The sequence below is a fragment of the Podarcis tiliguerta genome, assembly GCF_965153285.1.
Source record: "Podarcis tiliguerta genome assembly, chromosome: 3".
NCBI classification, from domain to species: Eukaryota; Metazoa; Chordata; class Lepidosauria; order Squamata; family Lacertidae; genus Podarcis; species Podarcis tiliguerta.
The window spans coordinates 54,867,843-54,883,566 of record NC_139536.1 but is presented as its reverse complement, the minus strand read 5'-3'; the positions used below and the strand labels follow the sequence as shown (position 1 = coordinate 54,883,566).

Here is a 15,724-nt window from a genome sequence, read left to right as displayed (position 1 = left end):
ACACTTCTTTAGGTATACACTTCTTCAGATACACATTTCTGAAGAAGTGTGCATGCACATGAAAGCTTATACCCAGAACAAACTTAGCTAGTCTCTAAGGTGCTACTGGACAATTTTTTATTTATTTTGAGCTTTATACAAAGCCACAGAATAGTGACAACAAAAGTAGTTCTTGAGGAATAGCCATGTATTACCAACTTTTGTGACTATATAATATACACAAAGTTATTTGCAATTGATTTCTCTTGGTGTTTTGTGAAAGCTCCAATGATGATCATTCCATTTAGACAAAATCATTTTAATAGTACTTCGTATATATATAGAGAGAAAGAGAGATAGTTCTAAAAACTCAGACATAAAGACTACAGGGTTTTTTCCAGTCATGGAGTGAATGGAACTGCCACACAGCTCCTGCTTTCTGTGTTTACTATATTGCTTAACATGACTTCAGTAGAATTAGATAATGGTTCACTAAGCCTAGTATGGTTTGGCTTCTTTAGCCTCAGTTCCACTAGACTTGAGAGAAAATAAAATATTTAGTTTTCAACTGTGTTATCTTGTAGAGTTCATAGTGGAATATAATTTTTCATTGTGGCCTTAAGGTGGCATTTAAGTTACGATGGAGCATTTAATTTTTTTATGGATTGCCCAAATGAGGTGATATCAGCATTCGAAAAAGAATTGGAGGTATATTTTGGCTAGTGTTATTCTTCTTTCTCTTTGGACTTTTCGGAGGAGCTGTATTCTGGAAAATACAGTGTGTTTGGTAGTATGCCTCTCTTTTTGTCCAAAAACCTTTCAAGCATTTTACGCTCTTTTTTTCATTGTGTTTTAAAAATAAAATGTTACTTCTACTTTTAAAATATTGCTCTATTGCAAAATTTTATTACTGTGCTTTAACAGACACTGTAATAGTAGAAATACTCTTCACTTGATATTATAAAAATAGCATTTTAAAAGATTAGTAGCCGCATCTATATACATTTTAAATTAATGCATGTTGAAATTCTACATGTGCTTACTCAGAATTTGGTCCTGTTGAGTTATGTAAACATTACTGATAAGGAAGAATGCATAGGCTTGCAGACTCTTCAAATTTTAAACACACTGTTTAAAAACTCCCTATAATTTTTTCAGCTATAAATGATAAAAATATTGAATTAAATAGTTTAGGTTTCTTAAAAGAATTGCTTATGATATTTAAGTTTGTGGTTAGGTCTCTTACAAGTTAACAAACCGTCAGTGGTCTGGACTCTTTTCGTATATTTTTCTAACACTACAATGTAGATTTATTTCCATTTGTGACTCAGCCCACAAGTAAGTCTTACTGAACCACTTAGTTTATCAATGGCTGTAAATATGTAAACAATTGAGTGAGACTTCTGAGTAGGCATGCATAGGTTTGTACTGCTACTCTCTAGTGTTTAAGATGTTATAATGTTCAAGAGGTTAACTATGCTTACTTGGAAGTAAGTTCCATTAGTTTTAATGGAAGAATTTTTTAGATTGCAGTGTTATATGCTAAATTCTCATACAGTTTCAATGTCATTACTAAAAGCATCCCCCTAGGAATTATTATTTTTTAAAAAAAAATCTGTACACAGGGAGTTGAAGCTAAGATACTGTAACTTTTAGCTAGTTAAGGACTGAGTTGGCACTTGAACTTGTTTGACTGAGCCCTCCATGGCAGGCATTGAGTAACAAAGCAGGCAATTTAGCATTGCATAGAGCTGTAAAGAAGAAGATTTCAGTTGCCACCACTTAGCCCTAAACAGCACTAGAAGTTTACTATGGTAACTGAATGCTCACAAATGACCGTGGAAGGAAAAGTTAGAGTAAATTCATTCATTCTTTCATACTAAAAGCACTGTTTGTGGCAAATACATTTTTAGTTTTATTACTGGGATGCCTTTTGGTATGCATTGCGAGAAGCTCATCAGCTGTTTCCAGCCTGGCATTCTGAACTACAACCCCCATTATTTATGCTGGTAAAGCTGATAGGAATTGGAGCCTTAAGACATCTGAAGGGCATTCAGTTGGGCAGGACTGGGATATAGCCTTGTGAAAAATGAGGGTACAGTTCTTACAAATAAGATTTTACAACATGTCCCAGCTGTAGATATATAATAATCTGATTTACATATTTGCCTGATGTGTGTGCCATGTGCAAAGGTAACATCTGATGTATTGCCACCCTCCTGAAATTTTTCTGTGAGCAGAAATTGCTTCTTTGAAGCCTGCAATTACATCATCGCTCTGATAATTGGCAAGGATGGTGTTGATCAATATAGTTGAATGTTGCTTTTAAAGTTTCCCTGTGTTTAGAGTACTAGAAACGGTTCTGCTGAAGTTTGTTCTTGGCTGCAGCAAAGCAAAGAGTAGTCTGGCTTCCACGAGGGCATGGCTTTCCTCCCCTGCTTGCACAATCTGAATGAAAGTGGAGGAAGAAGCAATAAGAATAAACTATTTTCAGTTCAGATAATGGGCGCTTTCATTGACATGCTTCATTTTATTCCAATTAGAATCCCCCTTCTCTCCTCATTCTTGTCAGTGCCATTATAGCTCATTGTTATTGTTAAGACTGAGGACTGGTGTTACTCCTTGAACTTTACATTCAAGAGAGCAGGCACAGAAATACAGAGCATTCATGGCCAACAGCTTTCCTCTGCTAGGGTCCTCAACTCACCTCTGCCACTTGGTAGCTTTCCATTGCTCCCTGATCCCTAGAACTCATGGGTGCTATTGTATGTCACCCCGATGTTCGAGCAGTGCGAGATTCCAGGGGTTCCAGGTCCTTTCCCTGGGTTCGTGTTTCCTTTTGGACTATGAGGCAGAGTGGAGACTGTAGTGTCTTTATGATATATGGTTTATTTACACACCTATACAACCTGGCCCTACAGTGGAGGGGTTCACAGCATTAACACATCAAAAGGGTCTTGTTTCTCCCATAGCCACAGCCTTGGATTCAAACAGACATCAGACATTGCTCTGTCTCTCTCTACTCCCAGCTTGCTGCTTTACATCTGGCCCATGTCACTACAACTTTCAACTCTTGCATTTGTCTTTTTCTAACTACCAGCCCCACCCATTTGTCACCTCACACAGATCCGTTTCCTTTGTTTCCCCATCACCCAGGCAATCACCTCACCAGGAAGCTAGCCTGGCTTATATTCTAACACTTGCAGGATCCAAGATGGGTCTCTGCATACAGCCTACTTCCTCTACCCAACACAAACAAGTGCCTGCTCCACATCTCCCCACGTTTGGACTGGCAGACTACTTGTCTGCCCTATACTGCTGCTAGTGGTATTTTTAGCTGATTGCCCAAACCTTTCTTTACATCCAGTGTCTATCCTTTCAACGATGCGCTTGCAACTCTCTCTGAGCAGCATGAGGAGCATGTTACAGATGGGGTCAAGGTAGAGAAGACCTTCTTTTGTAATCCAGCAGAATTGCGACTAGAAAGCTCAGCGTGGCTGAATGTGCTCATGCTGTTAAAGCAGCCGAAATGCTTCTGTATCCAGCTGAGCTAAATAGCCACTTATAAAAACCCTTCAGTGCTCACAGTAACAGGTTAGAATAACTTCTCTACCTATTTATGCATTGCCAGATTGAGAAGAGTCTGATATAGGAGTTACCTCTTCTGGTCTTGATGTTGACCTTGATCTCAGCTGGCAATTATTAAAATCCTTGTTGCCTTGCACTCTAATGTCACCTTTAAGCCTTTGCTAGCCATCTGTCAAACAATACAAAAGTTTTTCACACTACACTGTTGAGTCCTTGCACACTGATTGAGCCCACTGGTATAGACAGTCTGTAGCTGATACCCTAGCTGAAAAAAAGTAACAGAAGATATTATTACTAATTAATTATCATTGCTCAGGGGAAGAAGAAAGCTGTTGTTATGGATCCGCTTTACCAGAAGCAGTGAAAAGAGTGGGTACACTGTGTGCTCTCTGGTGGCTCTCTTAACAGTTGTAGTGTAGCGTGTCAACACTGGTTAAACTGCTAGTGAAATAATGAAAAAATGAAGCATGCTATTTATGTGTTTTAGAATATATTCAGTTCTGTTTTGGAAATTATTTGCTTTGGGCGCTATAAACTGGTAAAGGATTCATAGTTGACTCATCATCTGTTTTTAAAAGCATTTTTTTTATTCTTATGAACATGATCCAGTTTCTTCCGGTGAAACTAATTAGACTGAAGTGTGCTTAACCTTAGCCAGATTGTGGTCTAATTGTTTAAATTTCAAGTGTTTTGCATAAACAGATCTCAATATATATGCTTTTTTGAGGATGTGGGATTATTTTGTTAAGTTACATTTTATGAAATATACTACAAAACATGGATACTTCCCCCCACCCATTACTAATAAAAAGATAAAAGTATGCCAGTTTGTGAGACACGTATAGGCTAACAAGGCTGGCTCTAGTACTCGGCAGAGAGAGGTGGGCACCTCGGGTGGCAGAACTGGTGGTGTAGGACAGAGCTGTTTGCCATACAGCATGTCTTGCACCCCCTAAGCCTGCCAGCTATCTGCAGGAATGGTGGAGAGAGTGGTCCCATCGCCAGTATTGAAATAAGGTTTATGTGCTAGTTTGTCTGCGTTCAGCACATAGAAGACGGGTGCCATCTTCCTCAGGCAGCAAGACTGTGTTGGTGGTGTACATCAGAGGCGGGACCAGAGAGGGGGCAAGTGGCCCCCCAAATAAGGAGCTGACCCCTCACTTGCCCCCCTTTCTACATTCCTTTCATTATCATATGATGTAGAAATATATTTTGCCGCTTCTACTTTTTCGACCTGGTGCCGCCTCTGGTGTGCACTGCCATTAATAGCATCCATTTGGCTGAAGCAGTGCAGCCTGTTTTACTTGGAATGTGACTTTTCACAGCTCTTATACAATGAATTTTAAGTATGATGGGCAAAATTTATATAGCTAGCTGGAATATTTTTTGCCCTCTCTCTGTCTCAAAATAGAGTTAAGGTAGCATAATAGCTGTGACTGAGCTGTACATCTGCGAACCAAATCAGTGGTTCAACTCTCACTTCTTGCACATTTCAAAGGGAAACTCCAGTGTGAAACTGATGAAGTGCAACTTAGCAGAAAGCTAAATGGTGTTGATTTAATCCTCAATGTTAGTTGATTGTGTGATCACCAGTTACTGCTGTTGTGAACCTACTGAAAAATTGAGAAAGGTGCTGCCTCTTAGCCTCAGGCCTCCTTCCTGCATTGGCAATATGCAAATATCAGCACTGACCGATTTTAAAGGATTGTTGTAGGAATTACAGAATGATGTCGGTAAAACACTACACAGATGCTTATTATTCATAATAACATATTTTGCAAAGGCTGACCTATAGAAGGGCTACACATGCTCAGTATTAGCACTGGAACCATTTTTTTATTATTTAATGGAAGTCTCTTGTGTTCTTTTCCTTTGCAAGTTGTCAACGGGACATGCAAATTTCATTAGTGTAGACAGAGTGTGGCCATTCATGCACTGTAAGAAAGGAGGAAATGCCAAAACCAAGGACAAAAGAGGATACAGGGTTGCATTAAATTTGCACAGTATATGATGTGTATGTAATTAGAAATAATTACTGGAATTTAAAGACAAATATCATACCTCTCACCATAGTTGGGAAGACTGTGGCAAGGTGACCTTGTGTGCCTGTTAAGTTTTTTGTCTAGATGCTGACTCTTGATAATCTACTTCAAGGCCCTTCTTACATTCTTTTTCTTTAAACTAGGCACAGACAAGACAAAGAGAACTATCCTTTGTAAAGTGAGACATGTGGTCACCCTACATTATTGTTCAGTCCAAGCAGTGTGGTTTGGTCATGGATATGAATCCATTGTTCAACTATGCTTTCTGATATAGGCCATTTTCCTAGTTTATCACATGCTGAGAATATAGTAAGCTCTCAAATTATGCACACTTAACTTGTGCACATTCAGCTTTACTCGCTTGCAAAAATAAAATTAAATTAAAAAGGGGTCTGACAGGAGGAGAGGAGTGTGCAGGGGAAAAGACTTTGGCAATCCCACCTGCCATTGAACCCAATGTATTTTGACTATATGCTATTTTGGCTTTAGGCACGATCCCTGGAACGTAACCCCCACGTTAGTTGCGGGCTTACTGTATAAAGTTTTGCTTCATTCCAGGAAGGACACATACTAATTGGTAGTTAAACACATCCAACAATCACAGTGCATAGGCCCTGAAGGGAAGTGGAAAGAGTCGCCACTTAATGATAAGTGATTCCTGTGACAGACTCACAGGAATAAATCAGCAGATTTCTTTCCTCAATGTCTCTAGAAAATCCAAAAGGGAAAACCTCTGAGCTTTCCAGACTGAGCAAGGTTTTTTTGCAGGTTGCCTTGATATCATGCGTAGAACTTTTTACAGTCCAAATCTATTCTGATTGTGTGTTTGCACTTTATGTGTTTTAGTTAAGACCTATAAACACCAATTACTTCCTATTATAATAAAGACTAAAGTAGCAGACTTCAAAGTAAGTAACTACTACATTTATTATTGTTGTCATTCTTGTTTCAATTTGTATGCCGCTTTTCCACAAATCAAATCAATGCAGTAACTGTCAACATGCCAATTCAGCTCAAAACATAATACAGCAATCCAAATAAATAATTCATTTTGATAGTCTGGATATTATAACATTTTAGATTTATTATAAAATGAACTATCGATCGTACCAATTGATACCAGTTAGTTTTAAAAAATCAGAATCAGATATGACAAATATTTCCAGTGCAATCAGATATTAAGAGTGAAATAACCAGCAACCAAGTACATTGTGGTACTAACAAATAAAGCACACATTTTTATAGGGGTTAAGAACTGAAGTGCACACAGCTCCTAGCAGCTTTATAATTTACTACAAAGTGCACAAAAATCACCTTTCATTAATCCTCACAGGAAGCCACTCTTCTGTCGACAATTGATGGCTTCAATGACCTCTTTCAGTCTGGCCTCTCATCCAGACTCCCATTAAAGCCATCAGATAACCACAGAAACTAAGAGTATATTTACTTAATGTCAGCACTGAATTAGGTTACTGAGTGTCCATACAGCGGTGCACAGAAATCCGTTAAGAACAGTTATTCAGCAATACACACACTTTACCAAACATGTCTAATGGAGAAGTCAGAAAAGATTATCTATACACAGACATGTTCCTGTATCTTTTCCCCCATCTTATGTCTGAGTGTTGCCACTGTCCCCTTTTTTCTAGACTAGGGATACCAATATGGCCAGTGATCAGGCATTATGGGAATTATAGTTCAACAAGCTCTGGAGGGCACAGTGTTGGCATAAGTTTTTTTCTTAGTGGTACAGTAAACAGGTTTGGGTTGAAGTTTCTGTCCTGAAGCCAAGTGGTGGACAGACAGGTCATATAATGTCCAAAAGCAGCCTGGAGAGGGCCAGCTTAGTTGACCTGTGTCTTGAAGTGGCTCATAACCCAGGCCACAACTCTGTCTAAACTTCTCCCTGCAGACTGATGCAGGATACACACCCAGTGTCTGAGCCAAAGCTTACCCACATCTAATCAATAAAGTTGTGGCCATTTTTTAATCCCAAAGTTGTATCCCACCTGTGCTCATGTTTCTGCCCTCAGGGGGTGGATCTGCAGTTAGCCTACTATACAAAGATAAAATTTACATTCATTTCTCCCCCACTGAAATGTGGCCCCTGAACTGTTCCCAGAATGGAATGTGGCCCTCGCCTTAAAAAATGGCCCCTCTGTTCCTGACCTAGACCAATACAGTACAACACAGTACTTGTTTCACCCAAGTTCAAAGAAGCCACAGAGGCTATTTATTTTTGCCGTTTTGATTTTGCAATATTAAGGGTAGCTGCACTTGCCAGGATGTGATATGGATGTATGTTATTAGAATTTATATTTTACGAGCCCTGATAAGTTTACGGGACACTTGCAGCTCTCTTTCTAGGGCCTCTTCACACCATAGCAAGTTCTTTGGTGCAGTGACTTAACATTGGGCAGATTGGTAGCAGTATATGCCCACCTGCTGTCTGTAATTTGCTTTCTTATTATGGACTGTTTTATAATATCCATAAAACTTAATAGTATGACTAGCAGCATTGGTATAGTTATGAAAGAGAACATTCCTATATCTGACTCAGCAGGAAATCATTAAATGATGGGAAAATTACAGGGTGGGAGGGAGAATCAATTTGGCTTATTTTTAAAATGAAGAATGGACAGAATTTGCTTTTCATGAATGCTGTGATCCTTTTTAATAGCCTGTTGAAAGACATTATATGTTACTCATTCATAAAGTTTAAGATACTTAAGCAAACTGAAAACTGTTCTAGGTTGGCTACATTAGACCAGTTATCTGCTATAAAAGAATTATGAAATTTATTAGACTGAAGAATCAGAAAAATTACTACTGCATCAATGAGAAACTGTCTATAAATCTAGATTTTCCTAAATGTCAGGTTACAGTTTTTGTTACAGTTACCTAAATGGGCATGCCATTCAAGCTTATTTGAATAATTCTGCATATTATGAACTTGATATATTTGTAGGTATATGAAATACCTATAAAATACAGTAAGAAGCCTATGGAAAAACAATGGCAGCAGTTATCTTAAACTTGAAGTTAAAGGCAAAACATCCAGCAACTTTCATAACACTAGCTTGGACCTAGTGTGTATAAGTTTGTATATTTTTAGGTATATGCCATGCTCCTAGCTTCTTGACTGCTATATCCAGTAACAGCTGAAAAGTGGCAGTTGCAGAGAATTATGTACACGGAATTATGATCATGTACCAAATGTCGTTTACTGGTTTCCATTAGTCTTCTTCATAAATGTCCAATCAGAGTAGTTCATGACAATCAAAAGCATGCTTGCTTGTGGTCTTCTCAGAGACATGTAATGTGGTACAGACAACTTCATATGGATCCTCATTCACAAACTGAAAAACCATAATGTGATTTTTCCAAGTTAAGGAAGGGAAGGCTGGGCCAAAGTGAATGAAATCAATGTCAAAAGGGACAAATGTAAGGTTCTATACTTAGGCAGGTACAGTATAACCAGCTGCACCAATATAATACGGGGAACTGACACATCACTGTTCCATTTATTTACATACATACATACATACATACATACATATTGCCCTTCACCTGAAGATCACAGGGCGGTTCACAAAATGGAAACACAAAATGCACAATAAAGCAAAAGCAAAGGCAAAGGCAAAAGCAAACCAAACCAATAATTCTCCCCTCCCCAGCCAAGTGCCTATCTGAAGAGAAACATTTTCACCTGGTGCCTAAAGATATGTAATGAAGGTTCCAGGCAAGCCTTCTTGAGGAGAGCAATCCACAAACAGGGAGCTACCTCAGAAAAGGCCCGTTCCTATGTTGCCACCTTCTGGACCTCTTGTGGGGGAGTCACAAAGAAGGGCATCAGATATGACCGCAGAGTCAAGGTCAGTTCATATGAGGAGAGGGTGATCCTTGAGGTATTGTGGTCCTGAGCCATTGAAGACTCTATAGGTCAAAACCAACACTTTGAATTGAGCATGGAAATTAATCGGCAGCCAGTGCAGTCGGGCCAGGATTGGTGTAATATGCCCAAATCATCATGTGCTAGTGAGCAATCTGGCCATTAACAGTGCTTCAGTCTTATCTGGGTTGAACTTCAGTTTGTTAGCTCTCATCCAGTCCATTACTGAGGCAAAACATTGGTTCAGCACATCACTGCCACACATGCAGGTTTAAAGAGCTGTGTGTCTTCAGCATATTGCTGACCACTTACTCAGAACCTCTGAATAACCCCACACAGTGGTTACTTCTGTTTCATCATTTTTAGTGATGGCATCCTACTAACATTACTAGTGCTCATCATTCACAGGTGAGACAAGAACAGTCTGCAGATGGGACAAGTTTGGTTCTGATGGCTATTCTCACTGTCTTATTTCCTGTGGTGTTTTCCAACTGTGGCCTCCTCACTTTCTGTTTTCTGGGCACACTTCTGGTGAGCATGAAGGAGGCATCTTTTAATTTCTCACCACACACTCCACCACCAGGAATTTAAGAGCAGTATAGTATTGTGATGATGGTGATGATAATTATAATTATATAAAATGATAATAGTTGAAAAAGAGGCAGAAATAGAAATATCGAGACTGCTCATATAAGCAAAGAGAGAGTAGTAGAGATAGCAGTATGGCAACAGAAATGGTGTGGTTTCATTTTTTTGGCAGTTCTGCAAGTAATAAGCCATTATGTAAGCCACCTAGAAGAATGAAAGTATAATTGAGTACACTATATGTGGAATTCTGAGGAAATGAGATTCTGACAGACTGACAAAATGCAACTCATACACTAGCTTTTCAGTCCAAGTTGTACTGGTTTCACATAGAATGGGAAAGTAATATATCAATATTGGAGCTGCAGGAAATGCCTAGCCCTAGTTTTTCCTGCATTTATGAGCCAGCAGGAGTTCATTCAACATTTCTGTGGCATTCAACAGACCACAGAAGCATTTCAACAACTGTCTGTTTCAGGGCCAAACTAGATGTGACATACAGTCCTATCTCTCTGCCAACAGGCTGTTTGTTTATTTGAAAAGAAGCCTCAGAGGCTGAGACTGGGAGTGGAACGAGTAGCAGGCTTCATTAGCCCTTTGCCCTGTGCCCGTTTGTCCTGTGGAGAAAAGATGTAAAGTCCAAAACCAAATTCATGCAGTGTTTTGTTTGGGTTTTGCATTGATTCCTTCTTGTTTCACTTCACTCTGCTTTTGTTTGATGTACTTTGTAAATTCATAGGACGTGAATCCTTGCTGAACAGGACTACTATTAGTTAAAGTATTGTTAGGAGTTTGTAGCGGGTATATACTCTGGGTTCCTTCTAGGCCTGCGTAGAATCTAGTAGAAGAGCTGCTGAACTGGTCAGGCAAGTTTCTTTGGAAGATAATGGCTTTAGTGGCCAGTTAGGTACAGTGATTTAACAGACCCAAAGAGTGTTCTTCCTTTTGTGTGATTACTGTTTCGCAATTCTACAGTAATTCTACCACAGCCATCTAAATCATACAGGGGGTCTCCATGGGTGGAAATGGCTCCCTGCTTCAGACTTTTGCCCTGGAATTCGTGGTGGGCTCTAGTGATGCTCCTGAGAGGGCAGGACTTGGCAGCCGTCGCCTGTGCATGTTTGAATGTGTTTAGTATGGTGTAGTGGTTAAGAGCGGTAGTCACGTAATCTGGGGAACCGGGTTCGCGTCTCCACTCCTCCACATGCAGCTGCTGGGTGACCTTGGGCCAGTCACACTTCTCTGAAGTCTCTCAGCCCCGCTCACCTCACAGAGTGTTTGTTGTGGGGGAGGAAGGGAAAGGAGAATGTTAGCCGCTTTGAGACTCCTTAAAGGGAGTGAAAGGCGGGATATCAAATCCAAACTCTTCCTCTACAAATAGAGACTTTGGGGAGAATGCAGCAACCTTGCCTCAGTTTTCTAGTCAGTTAGCTGCAGCCCAGTTATTTTATCTTCAGTCAACCCACATCTCTCTCTCCCCAATACAAACTGCAGCCAATTCCAGACTGTATCTCTGCCCTTTTCTGTTAGCTGGAAGGTATCAATTTCCTAAGCTCTGGTGGGAATTATGATCCTAAAATTGGAAGTTTCCCAGCAATCAGAGGAACATTAGTTAGCAATAAAACATCAACTGAACATCCTAGACTATTATAAAACCATCAACCTACCAAAGCATGGTACATGATGTTTCTATATTTAATTCTTTAAAGATAGAGGTAAAAAGCAACATTGGAAAACTGAGTTCAGTCAGTCAGTTTTATTGCACATAGCCAAAGGCTGCTGCAATGTACTCAGGATCATTCAACAGTTAAAAGAAAATACGCTGGATTAATACAAAAGACTTAAAACATTTATATTATCAAGACATTACCTTGTTTAGAGTTTAGAGCTATAAAAGTACCTTAATATACAGGTTAAGACATTAAACAATGAAATTTATAGGCTAAAATTGGAAAACTGAGTTAACAACCAACCTTCTACCTGTATAGTTGGGAACTATCATTAGCTGAGTTCCTTAATAACTCTGAGCTCCTCCAGACTGGTGGTATTGTGTATGTGTGTTCTGCAACACAATTCAGGACCACAGTACCTCAAGGACTGCCTCTCTCCATATAAACCAACCCAGACTCTGTGATCATCATCTGAAACCCTTCTTAATGTGCCTCCTCCATGTGATGTTCAGAAGATGGCAACATGGAAATGGGCCTTTCCAGTAGTGGTTCACCTTCTGTAGAATGTTCTCCCCAGGGAGGTTTGTCTGGTGCCTTCATTATACATATTTAGGTGCCAGGCGAAAATGTTCCTCTTCAATCAGGCCTTATTAACAGTCTATGTCCTTTTAAATCTGTGTACAGGAGGAGGGGTTATTGTTTTGTTCTTGTTCTTTTTTTATTATATACTTAATGGTTTTAGTCTGTATTTTATGCTGTGATCTGCCCTGAGATGTTAGATAATAATAAGAAATAATAAATTTTTATTTACCGTATTTTTCGCCCCATAGGGTGCACCGCCCCATAGGACGCACTTAGGGTTTTTTTTCGGGGGGGGGGGGGAATAAAGAAAAAAAATTTATTTCCCCCCCAGGCATGGGGCTGGTGCGGGGGAAGCCCGAGCTTCCCCCGACTCCAGCCCCCAGAACAGCCTGCTATCCGCAAGCCTAGGGAGCCGCGCCGGTCTCCCCAGGCTTGCGGAGAGCTGCGCAAAAGCCCGGGCGCACTCTTCAGCGCACCCCAGGCTTCGGAATGCAGACAGCTCTGCGCAAACTTTGGGAGCCCGGTGCGGCTTTGCGCCGGGCTCCCTAGGGTTGCGCAGAGCTGCGGGAAGCCCGGGAGCACAGGCAGCTCTGCGCAACCCTTGGGAGACCGGCGCGAAGTCACACCGGTCTCCCTAGGGTTGTGCAGAGTTTCCTGAAGCCTGCACTCGTCCCATAGGACGCACACACATTTCCCCTTCATTTTTGGAGGGGGAAAAGTGCGTCCTATAGGGCGAAAAATACAGTATATCCCGCCCTCCCCAGATGAAGGAAGGTATACAAAATTAATTGATTGATTGATTGATTGATTGTGTTAGTGGTGGATTTATACTGAACTGTCCACACATCATTTTTCTCTATTAGTTCTTTTATGCTTCCCTATATATTGTGATTTTAAAATGGATAGTGTAATTTGTAGATTTGGGGGCTATGCATGTATGCACAAACATACCAACCCAGGGTTCTGATGTGATCCAGGAAGCACATGACCCAGCCCCAATCTCTTTTTTTCTTTTCCTTTTTTGGGAGCGGGGAGCTAATGTTCAATTAGGGTAAAGATGACTCTCAACTTATGAACCCTCATGCTTAATTTGGCAGTGATAAGAGGCACCCAAACCTATACCACCACACTTTCCCAGTGTCTGGGCATTTACTGCGTTTCAAAAGGAGTTGTGTGCACATATAGATGTTTTCCAGTGGAGTTGAAGTTGTGCCCCTGCCCATATAGTGTTCCTCTTCATGTTGAAGAACTCTGCCTGTGTGCATGTATAGAACACCTTCCAATGTCCGCCGAATGTGGAGGCAACAGGGGAATGTGGCGATGGCAGGCAGAGCAATAATGTGCAATACTGTGACTTCCTGTGCACATTCTTTCAATGTGCAGAGGGGTTCATGTGAGCCCTCCTAAGAGCAGAGGCATAAGATGGTGGGAAGGCCATTATGGGATAAATACTTTCGTGACATAGATATATCACTTGTTCCTCACGTTACTAATTCCTACACATACAATTAGAAAGCTGGACAGTTCAAAGAGCTTAACTGGCTTTCCCAAGGTCCATATTAATTTGATGTCTCTTAGTCCTTGTAAAGACAATATCAGTGATTTGAGCTTCAAACTTTCCGAGTGAATACTTTCAAAGTCTCTTCTATTATTTTCTCCTAAAGGTTTGGCCAAATCTTGCATTATCGTTCTATGCATTTAACTTATTTGCCAGTTTCCACTTTTACATAATCACTGTGTCTTTTGTTGCAAAAGCACTTCGTAAAGATGTCTCTTTGCTTTATGAAACATTTGATTGTATCCAAATTGTCTATTAGAAACCTTTTTTGTGTCAGCACGGAATCTACATCCTATATTGTATTAATTCACTTCAGATGACAGGCCAATCCCACAGTAAATGATTAATTCAACTCTGTAAATGTCAGCCCTGGTCGTTTGGTTTAAGGTTTCAGTGATTTGTGAGCCTCAGTCCAGGCTTCAAAAATTTTGGCAAGTTTGCAGCACTTTGGAAAGGGCAGAGGTTGCTTGTAAAAGTGTGAGGTCAGTGGTTTTACACCCCCCCCCCGATAAGTGTCCATTTTCTTGATATAAGTCTTTAATAAGATTATGATGTATGAATGCTTTAGGCCAGGCATAGGCAAACTCGGACCTCCAGATGTTTTGGGACCACAACTCCCATCATCCCTAGCTAATAGGGCCAGTGGTCAGGGATGATGGGAGTTGTAATCCCAAAACATCTGGAAGGCCAAGTTTGCCTATTCCTGCTTTAGGCTGCAATCATGCATACTGACCTGAGCTTGCATAGCACGGTGGGACTTATTTATGAGTCAACATGAATCAATTATGTTGCTAGTTAATGAATGCTAATTCTGACTCTGTTGCAGAAGGCGAATACTTTGGTTTAGAGTCCACTCAGTTCACTTCAGGTAGTTGTTCTACTACGTTGTGCAACTGACTGTTTCCCAGGACTCAGAATTAACTTTCTTCCTGCAGTTTGTTGATCTTCATAGGGATAACTCTATCTTCCAGGGTAAATAATAAGTTACATCTATTCAAACATATCAAGTCTGCAAACTCACTCTGTGTCCTGGGTGTCAGAATGGAATCCTGCAGCAGACCTTGAATCGGTGATTTGAAGGTTGTCAGGCAGGATTTCCACCAGCTCTTCAGGGTACTTCAGGGACAGTTTGTTCACTGGTGGAAGGAACTAGGAGGCTGGCTCTTTCTAGCTATGGGTTGTTTTCATCTTGCTGCATCTCTCATTTTCGCTTGCCCCATCCTCAAGTGTACAGGTAAAGGGGCAGATGGATTGTCAGTTTTATCAATTAGAATTTTGGCAGTGAATTGGCAATTCTCTCAGTTTCTCATTCCTAGTGTTCAGTTCACCATATCAATTTGTTGTTGTTGTTGTTATTGTTGTTGTTTAGACTTGTCAGCATTTTAAGTGTACATTTCTCCTCCTGTTCATGTATGGGTATGCACTTTTTCCTAATATACACATTGCTTTGCAAACAGTTTCCCCTAATTGATTGTCAGTTCATTTTCAGGTCCGCACATTAGTGTTCAAAGCTATAAACAACTTAGACTATAAATATCTGAAAGGAGAGCTCCACCCCCCTCTACTCGCAGAATGATGCTGGTGTCATTTAGTGCCCTGCTCTGCCACCAAAAGTGCAGGTGTATGGAGGTACCACTGGCAGGATTCTCACTGGTGGTTGCTTATGAAGCGTCCCCAAATGGGACATTCTGGGGGTGGAAGTAGGGTCTAGGATACATGGACTCCTGTGCTGGCTCACTGCTGCCAATTTGGGCCAAACTGCTATGCTATGCCATGCCATGCCAAGCAGAGTTTTGTTTGTCCCAGATGCAGCTGTGACTATGCTGCT

At 40.5% G+C, this 15,724-nt stretch overlaps 1 protein-coding gene across 12 annotated transcripts in view; it reads left to right on the top strand.

Moving 5' to 3' along the window:
• ESR1 (estrogen receptor 1) overlaps positions 1-15,724 on the top strand; it is a 204,086-nt gene that overhangs the window by 95,568 nt on the left and 92,794 nt on the right. The gene's annotated exons all lie outside the window — the stretch shown is intronic.